Raw genomic sequence first — 16,930 nt, 5'->3', positions numbered from 1 at the left:
TCTGGGCAGGGAGATGCGGGAGCCCTGCCCTCTGCCTTTGTGCTCAGTCCAGGGCAGAACGCGTAGAGACGCCTCCCTGATCTTGAAATGCCTGCCAGCGAGCATGTGTAATGTACTGTGAAATTTTTGTGACTTGCTAGGTTATAAAGCTGGTTATAGGAGAATTTAATAAAAAAAGGAAACCAGTTTATCTCTTTCTGATAATTTCTCTATGGCTTTAGGGTCTCATTCTACCTTCCTCTCCATGCCTGAAGAGGTGATTCTAATATTCAGCATAAAATGTACAGATTCCCTGAAGGGAACTTGAAAGAAATTCTCTGCTTCAGAGTCAAACCTGACAGTATATATCACATCAGGGGATCCCTTTTATCAGCAGGATATTCAGAAGGGATGAATGATTTACTCACATAATCTCTTAAACCTTTCACTTGCCGAGTCTGAGATAGAATTTATAGCATTTTTATCATTTGTGCCCAAAAAAACCCAGTAAAATTCCTCTATGAAATCTGAAACCTTACTCACTGATTTTCTCACTGATGAAATTTCAAAGAAACATGTTTTTCTGTGAAAGAGTAATAGCAGGCCTTTGCCTTGGCTTCGGTGTTTTCTCATGTTAGAGATCAGTTAATTCCTCCCTTAAGAGGAATTATCCTCCCTTAAGGGAGACACATTCAATAGAAACCTCCCATCTTTTGCACTTGAAAACACTGAGGATGTGTATTAACCTCCTGTAATTTAAGACTGTACCATGTTTTGCAGAATTAATTTCTCTGGTTTCCACTTTTCAGTTAGATGCATATTTACAAAAGAAACCTAAACAACCAGTGCTTTCATTCTGAGTTTTAACCTAAGTACATAGCCTTGATTCTAGATGATGAAGAAAGCAACTTATGTGACAACACTCCCTTAATATTTCTGCCATGAAATTACTGCAGAAATGTAAACAACAAATGGGCTGTGACATATTTCTCTTCCTAAAATATTTCTCCTGCCTGATATGTTCTCCTTTTTCTGATGAAAATATAAGATGGGTTGAGTCCAGGTTGTTTGTCCTATTGTACCAATAGAGTGCTATCATATTTTTTATTCTTATAAAGTAATTCTTGAATTAAATTGGTGGAAATGAGCCCAGAATGAGAATGCAAAACAGATCATCAGCTCATTTGCTAACATTGTCATTTTGTTTGTTGTTAGAACCCAAAACCGTGGAGTCTTAATCTGGGCTGATACAAATAAATATGTAATAATGCCAATAACCATTTCTTTATTTGAACTTAAGAGGTTCCAGGCACAGGAGGCAAATGAGCATGACTGGACTGGTAATCAACACATTGGAAACAGCCAGAAGTACAAAGCAGAGCAACAAAACCTGAGATTTCATTTTAGCTGTTAGTGCATGTGTGCTCACCCCTTAGAAGGGGGTCACTGGCTCTGAACTAATCTCCAGAAGGTTGTCTGCAAACAGGGATGCAATTCTGGTAAGGGCTTCCCACCTCAGAGCGCATTTCTGTCAAGCCCGCAGGGGGCCCCTCACCCCTACTTTTCTGCCTTACAGAGCTCCTACAAGGGCTGGGGCTTTGCTCACTCGGGACACCACTGACTTCCTTAAGCAGGGTCCTCTCTCAGTGCTAAATTGTGCTCACACTCACCTACTGCAAGCCCCAGTAACTCCATTCCAGTTCAGCAAAATAGAGTCATTTTTACACCAGCATAAGTGACAGCAGGATTTGGCCCTGTGGAGCAGGGTCTGTAAGGCCAGATCCTCCATGGGTATAAGTTAATTTGGCTCAGTTTGCATTTGCAGTGCCAAATTTAGTTCTTTCCATTTAGTATGTGGCCAAAGGTCAAGTTAAGAAAATATTTCATTGTCATAATTATTCCCATGAAATCCAGAGCAGTTTGTATTTGGCAGCCAATGTCATTTCCCATGCTTTAAGAAGCTGGCATTAATTTCCTGACACTGAACAAAGACAGATTCATTTACCTATTTTCCTGACTGCCATTTTCTTCACCTGGCGTGTCTGAATCCCTGCAATCTGATGCAATCCTGGAGAGGAGCCTTCCTGGGCTCTCCTATAGCACCATATCTCCTTTTAGTGAGATAACCATATCTCCTTTTAGTGAGGATTTGTGCTGGATTTCATTCAGGGGAAGCTTTACTTTAAACCTGGGGAGTAAGCCTGGCAGCTTTGCCTCCCAAGGGCTCTTTGCTGCTGCAGTTTCTCCCGTCGTCATTAGAGAGCAGAGGCGGGGATGTCACAGGAGGGTGATTCCAAGGCTGTCGCTGTGTGTCAGTCACCCTGCAGCTGGATAATGCCCTGTGGTGAGCAGCCCTTGGGAGCAGCTCAGTGCTTCTGGCAGGGACCCTCCAGCACCTTCCCTCTCCCAGCGTCCCGTCTATGCAGCAAAGCTCCTCTGCCATTTGTCCCATCTGAAATGAATCCCAGACTGGGAGCAGCTAAGCAGGAGCACTGATGGCAGCAAGGGCACTGGGATGGGATAAAGCCTTTAAGGGCTACAGGGGAGCCAGGGTGACTTCTGTGCCTCCAAGGGACTGAGTTTTGGCTCTGCCTGCAAATACAGTTGCAAACAGACACCCCCTTTCTTTTTCACAGAAATATTTCAGTCCATGACATGTAGCTAATATCCTCAGCTGATGCTGGCTTGCCTGGGTCCCCTGAAGCAATGAATATTTATACTAGCTAAGTACCAGCATACATTTCATATCCTTCTGATTGTTGCTTACAGCTATTCCTGTTTGTTTTCCCATAGTACTCAGAAGGCTGAATACCTTTTTCATGCAGCATATATTCACCATCATTTTTTCCTCTGTAAATTTCTTCAGATTTACATATTTTAAGTTCCCATCACAACTTCACATTAATTTAAATTGGGCAGTGGCAAAATTACCTAAAGTGCATTTGTCCCATCCTGACACACAAAAAAACCACGTCACCCCGCTCTGCTGCTCCCAGCACCAAAAAAAAAAAAAAAAAAAAAAAAAAAAATTCTGCACATCCATGGCAACAACATAGGCACGGAAACAGCAGGGTGGACCCTCCCACACCCTGGCCAGTGCTGCAGGATTTCAGTAAATTTTCCCATTTCTCAGGATATTAAGTTTGACTGCAAGGAAATCTAGACATCATGTAATCCCAGTGCAGCCTTGGACATAATAAAGACACATAAAACATGCCACAGTCTGGAAGCTTGTCCAGAGGTGCATGTGGACAAGTACAGCAAGGGTGCAATGGGACACAAAGAGCAGAGGAAGAAGTCTCAAATACAGATAACATATGGAGACACATCCTGTTGGAAAAATATGAATTTTCATAAGCAGGGAAGGCCAACTTAAGTTTGGATCACACAGCTGCCACACTGTGGCAGCTCAGCCATGGGTGAATGTGTGCTTCCCTCCACTCCTTTGTGCCCCAGGAGGGATCGCCCATGGCAGGGACACACTCAGGGGTGCCCTGAGTAGGAAAATTGCCCCCAGTGCAGTGAGCAGCAGCTCTTCTCCCTCCCCTGGGATAGGGAAGCGGAACCTGAACCATACAGGCATCAAGACTGGGTTCTGACCACAGAAGTGTCTTTTAAGGATGATCACACCCTCTCTGCCATTTCGTTCACTAGCCCAAAGTCAGGGGTGAAGCAACTGTGTGGATGAAGCAACAGAGCCCTCAGGCCAAAATCCGCCTGGCATGTAGGCACCTGAGCTTCACTGTTTCAGCAGGAGGTTTCCAAATACCTGTGGGAATCTGTGCCTTAGGATATGGCATGCTGAGACACCTCCTCAAAGCGCACACCTACGCTGGGGTTGCACCGCTGCAATTGCAAGGCTGCTCATCCCCGTGCAGAGCAAGGAGCAGGCCGGGCTGCGGCTCCTGGGGCCAGGCAGCAGCATCCTGATGCCTGCAGAGCAGCCCCTCACCCCCTGCTTTGGGCCTGGCAGAGCTTGGAATGCTGAGCTTACTGGGCTGCTGACAGTATATTTTAAATAGTTCCATTTATTGTCCATCATAAACCCTCTCTTCTTCAATCCTTCAGCTGTGGGTTTGAAAACAGTGTCATGAAACACAAATTGGGATTTGTTTATTCCCATGCCTGTTTTGCTGTTATATGCAATACTAGAGCAAATCTCACCAAATACACGACCACAACTTTGTGGCAGCAAAGCACTGAGAAAAAACACACAGGGATGAGGAGAAGCGTGGTTCCTATCACACAAGCTAAGCTCATGACACACCAAGAGCACTTCCTTACATGCTCAGGAAGCGTAAGATGGTCTCACCACACAGCTTGGGTAGACATCTGAATCTGAGATGGAACTGTATGTGAGACACAACACCCCCTGGGCATGGGCTGGTGGAATGACATAAGGGTGAGAAGACACTTGCAAGCCAGCAAGACAAACTCCAGAGAATGGTACCGGCACTCTGGGTGGCTGGGATTATCCTTGACTTTAGCAATGCTTGTACAGCTTGTCATGTCAGGACAGCCTCCCATACATATCTGGTCTCAGCAACCTTTTAATTGTTTTTGAGTTGGTTTTTTTTTTTAATTGGGATAGCTTCCATCATGTAGCAGTGGACACCAACCTCAGTTTTTATAGGGCCATTACAGCAGAAACTGACAGAGCTGAGAAATCTCACGATTTTAAAAGAGTTTTGTAAGTTTCATACCTCAGGGTAGATTTTAAATTTTCTGTATTCATTTGCATGATAATTAAATAAATTTGTCAGCCCTTGCCTCACCCTGTACTTGGTCATTTATAGGAGCTTCTTGTGTCCCTCCTCTCCAGGAGGAAATTCCCAGCTGGACACTGGCAATGATATGCTGGTTTAGATAAGAAAAATGGGTGCAGAGTGTATAATTCAGCTCTGAATCATGATGTCTTAAGGGTTTAGCGAGGAAATCTAATTGACACATATGAGTGTTCAGGAGTTGAAACCATGTGGTGGAGGCTGTCTGGTGATTTTGCAAAGCTGCTGGCAGGAGCTGGGCTGAGGGAAATCCCCCTGGTGATTTGTAGTTTTTGAGAAGGAGGACCAGAGCTGCTGAACTGCCAGGAATTTGATTTCTGGCCACAGCTGTTTATTCCATCTAGTAGTGTTCCCTCTCACAAGGCAAACCCACACCTTCTGAAGAGGCTATAACACGCCCTGCTTATTTTTACCACATCACAGAAACATCTGACTTGGCTCTCCCCCTGTATTTTTAATGCTTGCCAGTTCTAACACTTCAGATATAAAACTTGCAGATCATCCTCTGCCTAGATTTTGCATTTCAGTGTGGTTTTTCCTTAGCAATTGGACATGCCCCAAAATATTTCTGAGGAGAGCAACTCTCATCTTAACAAACAAGAAGTCATTGGCTCTGTATGATATATGCTCTAGTTAAAGTAAACAATAACGTTCATATTTGCGTGTAGGCTGCATCAGAGCACTGGTCAACCATTCAGTAAGTAGCCCATATTTCTTATTGCAATTTATGGCCTTGAGATGGACAGGAGCTAATGCAAATGTCCTGGGCTTTTGTGAGGGATGGTGCAGGGCACATAATGGCTTTGTAGTTACAAATGCTGAGCAGATACACAGTTCACTGATCTGTTAAGCACTTTTGAGATCATGCAGTGTGTAAAAAAAATACTATGTACTTGTAAATGTCAAGAGGAGTTACTGATATTTATAGAAAAGAAACTGTTTTACTACTTCCAGTTCTGTGGAGCAAATATGCTGGATACTTTAGGGTTCAGCTCCATCAGCCCAGTAGTTTCTGTGTGGATCAGATTTTTAAGGTCATAAATTGATTGAGATGACCCCAGCAATTCAGCCCCATGCCTGGGTCATTTAAAGCCCAGGGAAAGGCAAGTGACATTTAACGGTGGGAAAACAAGCAAAGCAAAGGGAATATGGAGGTTTGAAATATGACAATAAAAAACAAGGCATGTACATTTCATCAGTTGGATTTCACAAAGAGCTTGATCTTGCAGGCTCTCTTTTGCAAAATATGCATGGGCGTAGGAATTTAGCATAGAACACCAAAGAGCTCACTATCATGACTTGCAAACACAGAATCAAGGCAAGCAAAAAAAGAAGGGATCAAGTCTGACAATAAACACAACATTCTGGAAATTACAACTCTAATTTAATGTACTACATGGAAGGATTTGCATTTTAATTTATCCGTTTCTTTTTAATTGACCAGATTAATTATTTCCACCTTGCCATTTGGCAGGTAGGTCACTGTTCTTTTTCACAGCATTAATGAACTAATTCCATTTCCCTCCCGCCCCCCCCCCCCCCCGTAATTAAAAGTGCTAGTTACAGAGACCACATTTATAAATTGGCTTGGCGCACAATAAAATTTACTCTTTATTAAAGAAAATATAACATCATTTCCCATGTCAAAAGGGATTTATTTTCTTTGTATTTCTCCACCAGAAAAACCATGACTAGTAAAAAAATCACCTCAACCCTGTACTTTTCAATCAGTAATAGAAATGGGTAAAATAAGATTACCAGTGAACTCCTAAACATCCACAAGTCTCCCTTGAGCACACCATGCTCAAGCAGAAAAGTGAAAACAACTGCAGGCTCACATTACCCATGTTTTATGCTCTAATCAAGGGCTCCCAGGATCAGGTCAAAAAGCAGCACTCTGCAGGATCCCTCTGTGTCAGCCCAGTTGCTCGCTTTAAGAGAGGCTGGAGAACATCAACTCTTTTCATGGCAACCAGTACAAGTCAAACTCACTGGGGTGGGCTGATCTGGGGGCTGCCACACCTTCAGAAGCTCATCTTAATTCTTAACTTACCTCTCAAATGACTTTTTTTGCTTTTCCTGTCTTTAAATGTCATGACCCAGTGAGCTCGCCTAATGGAGCCCAGTTCAGGTAGAGGCTGGATCTCACTGGTTGTACTGCCTAAAAATACACAGGATAAGACAGGAAAACTGGAGGGAGAGGAAGAAGCAGAGGGCTTTGTAGGAGTAGGGCTGGACAGATATTACAGACAACTGCCTGAAAACATTATTTTGTATTTCTAATAAATTCACTACAGTCTGGCTGAAAGCTTTCTGTTTTGATGTGAGGCTCTTCTGAGTAGCAGATTTAGCTGTCTAAAAGACACCTAGAAATTGCATTTGAGAGCCAAATCCACAGGTAAACCTCATATCAACACCTTCTGCCACCATTTCCACATCTTCTCATGTATGTGCTGGCACTGAAAATATCTGAATACCACTCAGAGATTGGACAAAACCCTGTCTTTTTTAAAGATGTATATTATCTAACTGCAAGGTAAAAAAAAGTATTTGATATGTTAAATATGTTTCAGGAATGTGTCTACCTGTGGATTCTTGTGCATGTGAGAAAACATGAATGTTTTCTTATCTAATTCCTTGTTTCTCTACTGCCCAGGGTGGCTGTCACAGGGCTTGAAGAGGGGATGCAGAGAAAAGGGAAACCAAAGGAATAGGATAAAGTCAGGGGATGCCAAAGAGAGTTAGAAAAGGTACTAGTGCTGGCCCAGGAAAATAAGTATCCCAGTCCCCAAAATTACAGCTGCCCAAGGCCCAAATGTGGCTGACAGCCATTGTCCCTTTCTGCTCTGGTGTATGCATCTGAAGCCCAGGTGTTACAGAACATGGTTTTCTCTCTGCAGATTGCATTTTTTCCCCCCACAAAGAAACAGGCAAATATTTAAACCTGCAAAACAGCCTTAGGACTTGTTCTCTGTGCATCTGGGAGAGTGAGATTAATTCAACAGGATTGTGAATAAAAATACAGCAACTGGTATTTCTAATTCCATTTCTCAGTGGAAAGCTTCTAGTAACAGCTAATAACTAAGTCATACTAATCAACTCAGTGACAAAACCTCCAAAGTATGTAATATAACATAGTTTCTGATTTTTTTTTTAATCAAACCTACATGTTGCAATCTCCTACTCTGCAGTCATAAAACTTTATAGTCTTCTCTTTTGTCTACTGAGACTTCAGGTGTTTAACCACTGACTTCCACCCAAACAAAGTCTGTAGTAACAATAATGCTATCCATGTGCTGCAGTAAATGAGCATTTCAGCTTGGCTGGCAGTGACAGCTTTTACATATATAGGCAAGCAGAGTAGTCTGAATTCTGTGCTCTGCCTGTGTAACTTCACTGTTACACAGTGAAGTGTTCATGGTTGTCAGTGGAGTTACTTCTGATTTACTTCAGTGCAACTGAGGAAAGAGTTTGACCCAGTTTGTCTATATTTATGGAAAGAAGCCTGGAGAACAGCGTCTGTTCTTGTTTAAAGTGCAGGAGGAATTCCAGCGTTGCTGAAGGAAAACATGCAAGCCAAGACTGCAGCCAGCAACACCGTTGCTATGGCACACCATCCTCAGGATGTTCTCAAAATGCCTGGAAGTTTGGTACCTTGCCCACTGTACCTGGGGGACCAAGACATGCTAAAGCATTTATGTTAAATGACTTTTCAATTCAACTCCGACCCAGAGGCACCTCTGGAGAGACTGGGTGGAGGAGGAGGAACAGCGGATGGGAATATGAAACAATTAAAGCTGTTCCATGCACCCCTAGTCTGTGAACTGCCTCCTATCATGCTGAAGCCAGGAAAGTTTGGTAATAAAAACACAGCAGTTCAATTAAATAAACTCTTAAGGCACAGGAATGTAACAAAACTAGGGAGTCATCTACACTCATTACAAATCCAGACTGGCCAGCACTGCTGCAATGATAAACGGTCACTACAAAAACCTGTACTTTATTTTCCGTGACTTATCTTGCAAGAATGGTCAAGGGGTCCTTCTAGCTAGCAGGGTCCCATTATCCATGGGGAAACTGTCACTTGCTAAGGCTCTACACTCTGGATTCCCTTTGGGTAGTAATAGACACCAGTCACAGCACTCACATAGCACAACACAGTGCTATTATGGATCGTTGCAGCCCCTGCTAGCACAGATCCTGTCAAAGGCAGAACTAGCACTACTTTCAATCAAATAACTTGTTTGAGGGGTTTGGAACCGGATTATAAAAATCTGTTTAAGGTTAAAACTTTGTGCTCTGGTGCTAGAAAATGGAAAAAAAGATGAAATAGGAACTAAAAAAATAGAGCTAGATACTTTCAAGGTAACAAGGCAGAGAGAAGGAAAATGGAGCCAATCTGGAACTGCACAATTTGGATTCAGGTCTGCAAAGATCTGACATTTCTTTTCTTCATTCAGTCCTTGATAGAAATAACTTGAACTCTAGAAAAGAGCTGCCTTAAAACCTAAGAAATAAGTACCTTGAAATCTTTGTTTAGATTTTACCACCACACTCCCAAGTTTACAAATTTCCTGAATTTTCTGGACTGACATTTTTTCTTTTCCACCAAGCGTCTCTTGGCAATATGAAGAGAGGAAGCCAGTGTCCTCCTTCTGCTGTGTTATATTTGCATGCTTTACCTCCAAGTATCAGTTCTTACAATTCCCTAAACGTCAGAAACGTGTGAAATGAGGGCTTGAAAGGATCAAAAGAAAACTCTTCCATGCGGATACGCATACTCCAAAGTGGCTTTTCCCACTCTATTAGTCCCTGCTGATTTCTTTGACACCAGTGAAGCTCAGCCAAAGCCAGCAGCACACCACCAACTCGGGCAATCCCACCTGAATTCTTACACACCTTCATAACTGAGCCAGTCTGGGACAACCACAAAAACCACCCACAGTTTTTCCCTCCAAAATAGTTTATTCTGACACTAGTTATCCACTCCTCAGCTGTCACCACTCACAATTCATTCCTGACTTGTGGCCGGGTGGCGTCACCAAGCCTGGTGACAAACCAGAAATGCCCACTCCAGAGCAGTATGGGAGGTTTCCCTGTGTGCCCCAAATATCACTGAGTCTTCATGCTGCTAGTTATGTGACTGGAAACAGCCTCTGCTGCACTGAGCTCACCAAGGGATGCAGTCAGAAAGGGAGAAGGGATAGTGCACAAGGCACCTGCTGTCTCTCTTGATCCCAGCAGCCTTCATGGGCAGCCAGGAGCCAGAGAGACAGCTGTCCATGGGTGTCAGGGTCAGTACAGACTCACAGGGTGTTATGGTAGCACCTTTGCCTGGTAATATCAAGCTCTGTAAAATCATTTCTGGAAGTCACCGGTGCAAATTTTCAGGTACCCAGTTATTTTGATTTAGAGGTTTATTTTAGTTTATTTTAGTGCAATGCCAATCTGGAGAAAAAAATAAATTGAGGTGTAAGAGTAATGCAAAAGGGGATTTAAAATACACACTTGGCTTTTCCCTAGAGCATTATCACTTACAGCCTAGTAGTAAGCAAAATTTAAAAGCACCAAAGGAAAATAAAAACATGTCAGTGCACATCACATTTCTGTTGTTTCCAGATCTTCTGATCCCAATTAGTCTGCCTGCAGAACTATGGAGACCTCTTATAATTTTATTAATTATATACACCTAAGTTGCTGTGCTCCTGTAGAAATACACTGTGTTTGGGGGTGCTGCAGGTAATTAGTGTCATGATCCTTGCAGACAGATTTGAAGTCGCTCCTGCCAGCCAAGGGTTTCTCATAGACCTTCCAGTTCTCCTCAGACCGACAGTCTGAGTGCAGCTCTTACAGAGGAATAGGATTTTGGCTAATCAGGTGTTGTTCTGCTCCCAAATACATCAGGAAAACCTGCACCTTTTCATCCATCTTGTAGCAGCATCCAGGTACAGGTGGGTCCTGAAACCAAACCCAGCTCTGTCTGAGGAGTCTGGCAAGAAACACTGGAATACTTTGAGTCTCACACTGGGTGCTGGGAATGAGGGTAACTATTTTTTTTTCAGTTTTTTTTTTCTTTTTTTACCTTCACCCCTGCAGGCAGTTTCCCATCAGATTCATTAATCCAAGCACTGGGCCAGGCTGGAGCTGAGGGAAGAGGTGATCAGGAGGAGGTCAGGGAGGACCTGCCCTTTGTGTCTAGGGCCACGCTGTAACTCAGCTTCACAGGGAGGAGTCACAGCAACAAGTGCCACAGAAGAGAAACTTTATGCTTAAGTGCAGTAGATACTAAAAAAAAAAACTTTAAAGCAAGGAAATTAAAATCTTTAGACTCAGCATGGAAGCTATTTAAGAAACTTGTTTGTGATCACAGAGAGCACAAAAAAATAGGTGTTCTTTAGGGAGAGGAGGCAGGAAAGTATAGGAGAAAGCAATAAAATGGTTAAATTGCAAGATATTGTTCAAGCCAAACAGGTGCCTTTCAAAAAAAAAAAAAAACAAAAAAAAAAAAAAACAAAAAAAAAAAAAAGAAAAGAAAAGAAAGCCCAAAGACTCAACTGAAGCTAATTAAAGAGAATAAAGGAACATGAGCTATAACAAATAAAATGTTGGGGCATGAAAGTTTGGAAGGCTGAGAGTGATTATGAACAACCAATAATGAAAGACATAAAATTAAATAACCAGAAATTCTTTTAGCAGATCAAGTGGTTTACCAGGGATTAGAAGCAGCATTTTGTAGTAAGGAGGCAGCAGATTCACTACGCAATTTCTTTGCACTGGGGAGAATTTCAGAAACACGTCCTGCAGCTGCAGCCTTACCCATGACTAGGCTGAGAAGCTGTCAAAAGAGTGGTTAATAAAATTGAAGCACTAAACCACAAGGGTGCAGGCAGAGAGACAGGGGTTTATAAAACTCTGCTCTGGCACAAAAGGCTGGGGTCTTTCCCCTGTGGTTCTTAGTGCTGCCATAGTAAGTATTAGCATGTTTACTGGTGTGAACTGGAAAGGTTTGTGTGATGATGATTCGTATTAGGGAAAGATGATTCATATTAGCACTCTCTCAACAGCACTTCTATCCAGGAAACAGTAAATGCCATCCAGTATTGCTTTGGTGGTCCAGAAACACACAAGTCTCCTTTCAAGAGTAAAGAACAGAGTCCATAAATGGGCAATCCACTGAACACTAAAAATCAACTAAAAAAAACTCTCCAGAATGGCACTGTAAGTAGTGAATCATAACACCACTCACTCCTCATCTACTTTAGACAACCTGACCTCAACACCTAGTCTGGAAAAGAAACCTGGTTACAAGACATCTTACAATTTTGCTTTTCCTAATTCTCTGTATAGATCTGGTAACAGTAGTTTATTGGTAAATTCATCTCAATGTAAGCTTGGCCACTGCATTGATCATACTGTTTAATGAATCTTCTGTATCTCCTAGATGGTCTAGAAATAAAAGTAAACACTTATCAGCAGTATTAAAAAAGCAATATGGATTCACAGATGACTGAAATCCTGCCAGACACAGGCAGCCAGGCATGCTCTGTATCCATTGTTGCTCTGATTTCAAATTAGGTGAAATGAAGAAAAGGTGAAACAGACACAGAACATTTGGTCTTCATATCTGAAGAAAATAAGGGTTTCTGCATAATAACTTAAGGTCCTCATATTTGCAGCATTTGGATTGAGGTGGCCACAAGGTGTAATTCAATTTGATTTTTAATTCTGTTTGCTATACTGTAAACGCAGGCACTGCTACAGGTCTCTGTAAAAATCAAAGGCTGGCATGGGTAGGCAGACATGCGTAAAATACTCCCCTGGAATCTAGAAATGTGGGGACTGGATTCAAAAAGTACTAAACAAGAAAGCCATCAAAAAGTAAGGGGGTGGGAAGAGAGAGAAAAAAACTATCCCTTAAAATTGCATAAATATTTAAGAGAAGGCAGCTTGTAACTTCTATTCAGTTTCACTGAAACTGCAGGTCCTAAAATCTTGGTGGTGGAGAGCACAACTGGACCCACACACATTCAGCTCTGAAAAGGAGGGTTCAGCTGTGGGCCATCAGCTTCCTGCCTTGCTACCTGACCCAGTAATAAAAACAAGCAAAACCGAGCAGAGGAGGGGTTTTTTGTTTGATTTGGTTTTTTAATAACTTATTCAAGTACTCCAAGATTTTGAAGATATGCCAGGCAGAAGAGGGGGCTTGAAAAGGGTCCCATGAATTGCAAATACTATAGCTGGCTTTAAAATCGTGGCTGAGGAGACAGACTCTGTAGGATTTTCCCTTTTGGATCATTTGTCTGAGAAGAACCAAAAGAGAAATAAATACCTCTAGGCTTGGAATTAACCCAAATGTTAAAGGATTCTCCCTTATGTTGAAGATCAATGAGAATATTATCTTTAGCAGAAGGATGCTTTATGTGTAGGCCACACCAGATAGGGTGTAAATCCAGCACTCAGGCTGTAAATTGCCTCAAATCGATCACTCTGGGAAATCAAACAACAGAGCCAGGTATGGGAACAAAGGTGACAGGAGTCCTCACCTCTATTGTCACTCTGTGTAGAGAGTAGAGCTCAACAGCAAATCCCACAAAGTCTGTACTATGAAATAGTTCATGAACAGTACCAGAAAAGAGTTTAGCTTGCAATTCTAGTCCATTCTGGAGTTATTCTAGCTCTTTTATTTAATATAAAAATTCAGAATTAAATAGAGAGAACCAACAAGAGGTAGGTACACCTTTGCAGCCTTTGAGCTCAGAACAAGTTGCCTCCACGTGGATTTTATCTCCAGAGAAGGAGACATCTGCCAAAAGGCACTGTCATATCAAAACCGGCTTGAAGATCAACTGTTGCAACCCTATTTACATTTAAAGAGTTGCATTAAGGAGTTGTCAACAACATCACTTAATTCCAACCTTGACTGACTGCCCTTACAACTGGTAACTGAAGTCAAGCACAGTTTAAAACTTGATGCCAGGATGCAGCAAGCTGAAGGAAGCTGCTCATTAGTCAATCTCTGCTCACTGTTGTTTAAACTGAGACACAGCAGTTGCACAATACACAAATGCAAACTAGAAAATTCCTGAGGCAGCATGTGAAATCCTAGCATGCTGCTACTTCTGAAATACCTGTGCATCAAAGACTGAATTCAACTGGCACAACCTTTTGAGGAAGCAGCTATAAATAGCACAAGAAAATTATTGAGGAAGACCAGTCCTTCTGATATGCAAGCTAGTTGGCCAAAACTACCATCATGAAGAGACAGCCAAAAGGGGTGATGGAGAATTCATTACTTAACAATGGATCTCTCCAAATCACAGAGCTCTGTCATTCCAATTCTCCCTTGAAGAGATGCAAAACTGCCATTTCTGGTACATCCAGCTCCACAGAACTGTTCCTAAGCCTCACATTCTCAGCAGAAATTGCTGCTACTCCAGCCAGACATATTACTGAGAGGAAAACTAGCTACCTTACAGTAAGACTTCATGAAAAATGTTAACTATGAGTCCTGCTGATTTGTTGAGCAATGCTATGTTTTCATCAGCTAATCAAATTGAGCAGTCTTCTGTATTAGAATAAGCCAAATCATTACAATCGTATTTCAAATGCACACAATGTGTTTATACCTCTCATGAGACATGCTGTCCATTCCATTAAAACTAACAACCTTTGTAGTTATGCATGCTAAAGTATCAGTAATCAAATCTCATGCTTCATGGTGTAAGATGATCACTAGAAGTGTCAGGAAGAAATTATTTCCTAAGAGATGGCACAGCAAGATGTGTTTGCCTTTGAATCATCACATGTTGTCAGTAACAGCATATTCATGTGTTAGATCATTGATCCAACAATTTGTTATAGTAAATTCTATCTTCTGATGTTCAGCAAATCAGTCACATCAAGACCAGCAAAATATAAATCTGCTTTCACTCCAAAGTAAGCAGCACTAAATGTTGAGGTGGTGGGGAATGTAAGGCTACCTTCTATGCAAGTTTTAAAGTACTTCTAGAACTGGCTAAATCAAATCTCCAGATTTAAGAATCTTCTTGACTTTTCAGGCATCAAGATTAGGCTCCAAAATTTGCTACTTGGTGCCAATCTCTCTCCGTATACTGTTAACTTTTTGTGACAATCTCTGCGACTAAATTAGTTTCCCTTTGTCCCGTTTTCCGATGATTTATAGGGAAATTAAATGTAGTAGAACTGTCACTCCCATACCAGGCTAACACCATATAACTGCTGGAAGTAGGCAGGGGGAGGATTGCTGACCCAATGGTGTATTCCTTCACACTTCACATTAGCCTTGTTTGTCACTGATGAGATAATAACTACAGAAGCCAAGGGATAATCTGTAGCTGATGGGATCCTTCCCTACAGATGAAGATATCAGTAAAAAAGATGCATGATTTTCGTGCTGTAATACAGATGTTATTAATCCTATTGTAAGTCTGGTATTTTAAATTCATCAATTAGTATTTCTAGAAGAGAACCAGAGCATTTGCTCTTTGGTAAATCTACCCCAGAAGTCTAGAAATTACCTTTACAAAACCATCAGATTTTTAAAATTTCAAATAGACTGTTAATTCCTGGAAATAATAAAACACTGCCTTCAGAAGCAGCATTTTATTATCATCCTGGCACTTCTTGCTCCCACTGGCTGCTGTTCAAAACCACCTTGGCACCAGAGTTCTGGCCTAGCTGTAGCTTCACATCACCTGGCATCAATAGCCTGGAAACAGTCCTTTGAGATAAATTACTATGGCACCAAATAGTGGCATAAAACTGGACAATAAAATGTTTTCCTTTCAATAAATAACTCTGATGCTGTGAGGCTTTGCTGTCCTCTCCTGCCAACTCCCCAGAAGCTGTCCAACGCACAGTCTACTCATGGTAGGCACCCTTGCAGAGGCTGAAAACACAGCTGCCCTCCAAAGAAAGGTGCTCAAGCATTACTGAGCAGCACGGCCCTATGTGGCTCTTCCTTTCTCACAGACTTACATGAGGTAGAAAGTACCTGTGGCTTGGTTTTCAGAAGATCCGTGGAAAGGCTTCCAGTCCAGCATTTCCCTTCCAGCTCACTGCCAGTAGGCACTTCACTGCTGGAACCTCCCACTCAGCTCCACATCCAGCACTTGGCTCATGTAACCCCCCATCCCCTGCACCAAGGGGAAGTCCTCTTAACCTTTGCAGTTCCCTGTCCTATTTTGGATTGTGGGCAAGAAGCTGCCTGCTCATGTGTGCTGGGCTGTCTTGTCTGCAGTTTGAAATTCTTTGGTACAACTAAGAAAACAAAAACCACAGGTTTGGTACCATTAGGAAATGAACAGACATAACCCAGGCTAAAGTCCATGAAGACAAAGAGCACAGACATATGCAAGAGGGGTTGTCTCTGCTGAAACCACTATTCTCAGTCTTGAGCAGCATTTCTCTGGGCTAGCTGGAAAGGCAGCTCTGCCTGGAGCCCGGTGTGCAGCCCCACACACCCACCCACGCTGGCGTATGGTTCCTACAGCTGCTGCTGGCTACCAGGGCCAGCGTCTGGCCAGGATTATCTGTAACTGCAAAGCCTTTCTGTCAGCCCACCCACGCTGGCCAGAGCTGGCAATTACACTGTTTATACAAAATACCTTTTGATTAATGGTTAGAGAAATAAAAGCTGTAGCATATGTTGCTCTCCATATAAAATCATAAGTCTGTCAGGCTTATAGTGTATCTGGCCAGGAAGGGGGGGACAAAGATTTATTCTCCTGCTATATCCTGTACCCCCTGCATTTAAGTCTGAGCTCCCTCCATCATTTCACTTATTACATTCTCGTCTAGTTCAGCAAAGAAATCTAGGCATGGCTTCTGCAGCAAACCCCGCCAGCTATCAGAAAACATGAAGAAGGTGGGATGTGTCCATGCTGACAGACCAAGTGGTAAATCTTCAGTAGAGAAGCACAGCTGGGACACCTGCTGGCAGTGGCTGAAGAGGATTCCCAGAAAGACATTATTTCACTCTCTCCTAGGAAACTGAGGAACTGTTTTCCTTCCTTGTTTATGAAATTCCTGCTTTATATATGGGACTCTGAACACTTGGTGCATACAACCATTGAAAGGCATTGCTGCCACCTCTGCTTCATGGGGCTCTATCATGCCAGTTGTACTGGCAGCCAAAATCCCACTCT

This window comes from Taeniopygia guttata, chromosome 7 (assembly GCF_048771995.1).
Source record: "Taeniopygia guttata chromosome 7, bTaeGut7.mat, whole genome shotgun sequence".
Taxonomy (NCBI): domain Eukaryota; kingdom Metazoa; phylum Chordata; class Aves; order Passeriformes; family Estrildidae; genus Taeniopygia; species Taeniopygia guttata.
The sequence above is the reverse complement of the archived record's forward strand: the minus strand, read 5'-3'. Positions refer to the sequence as shown.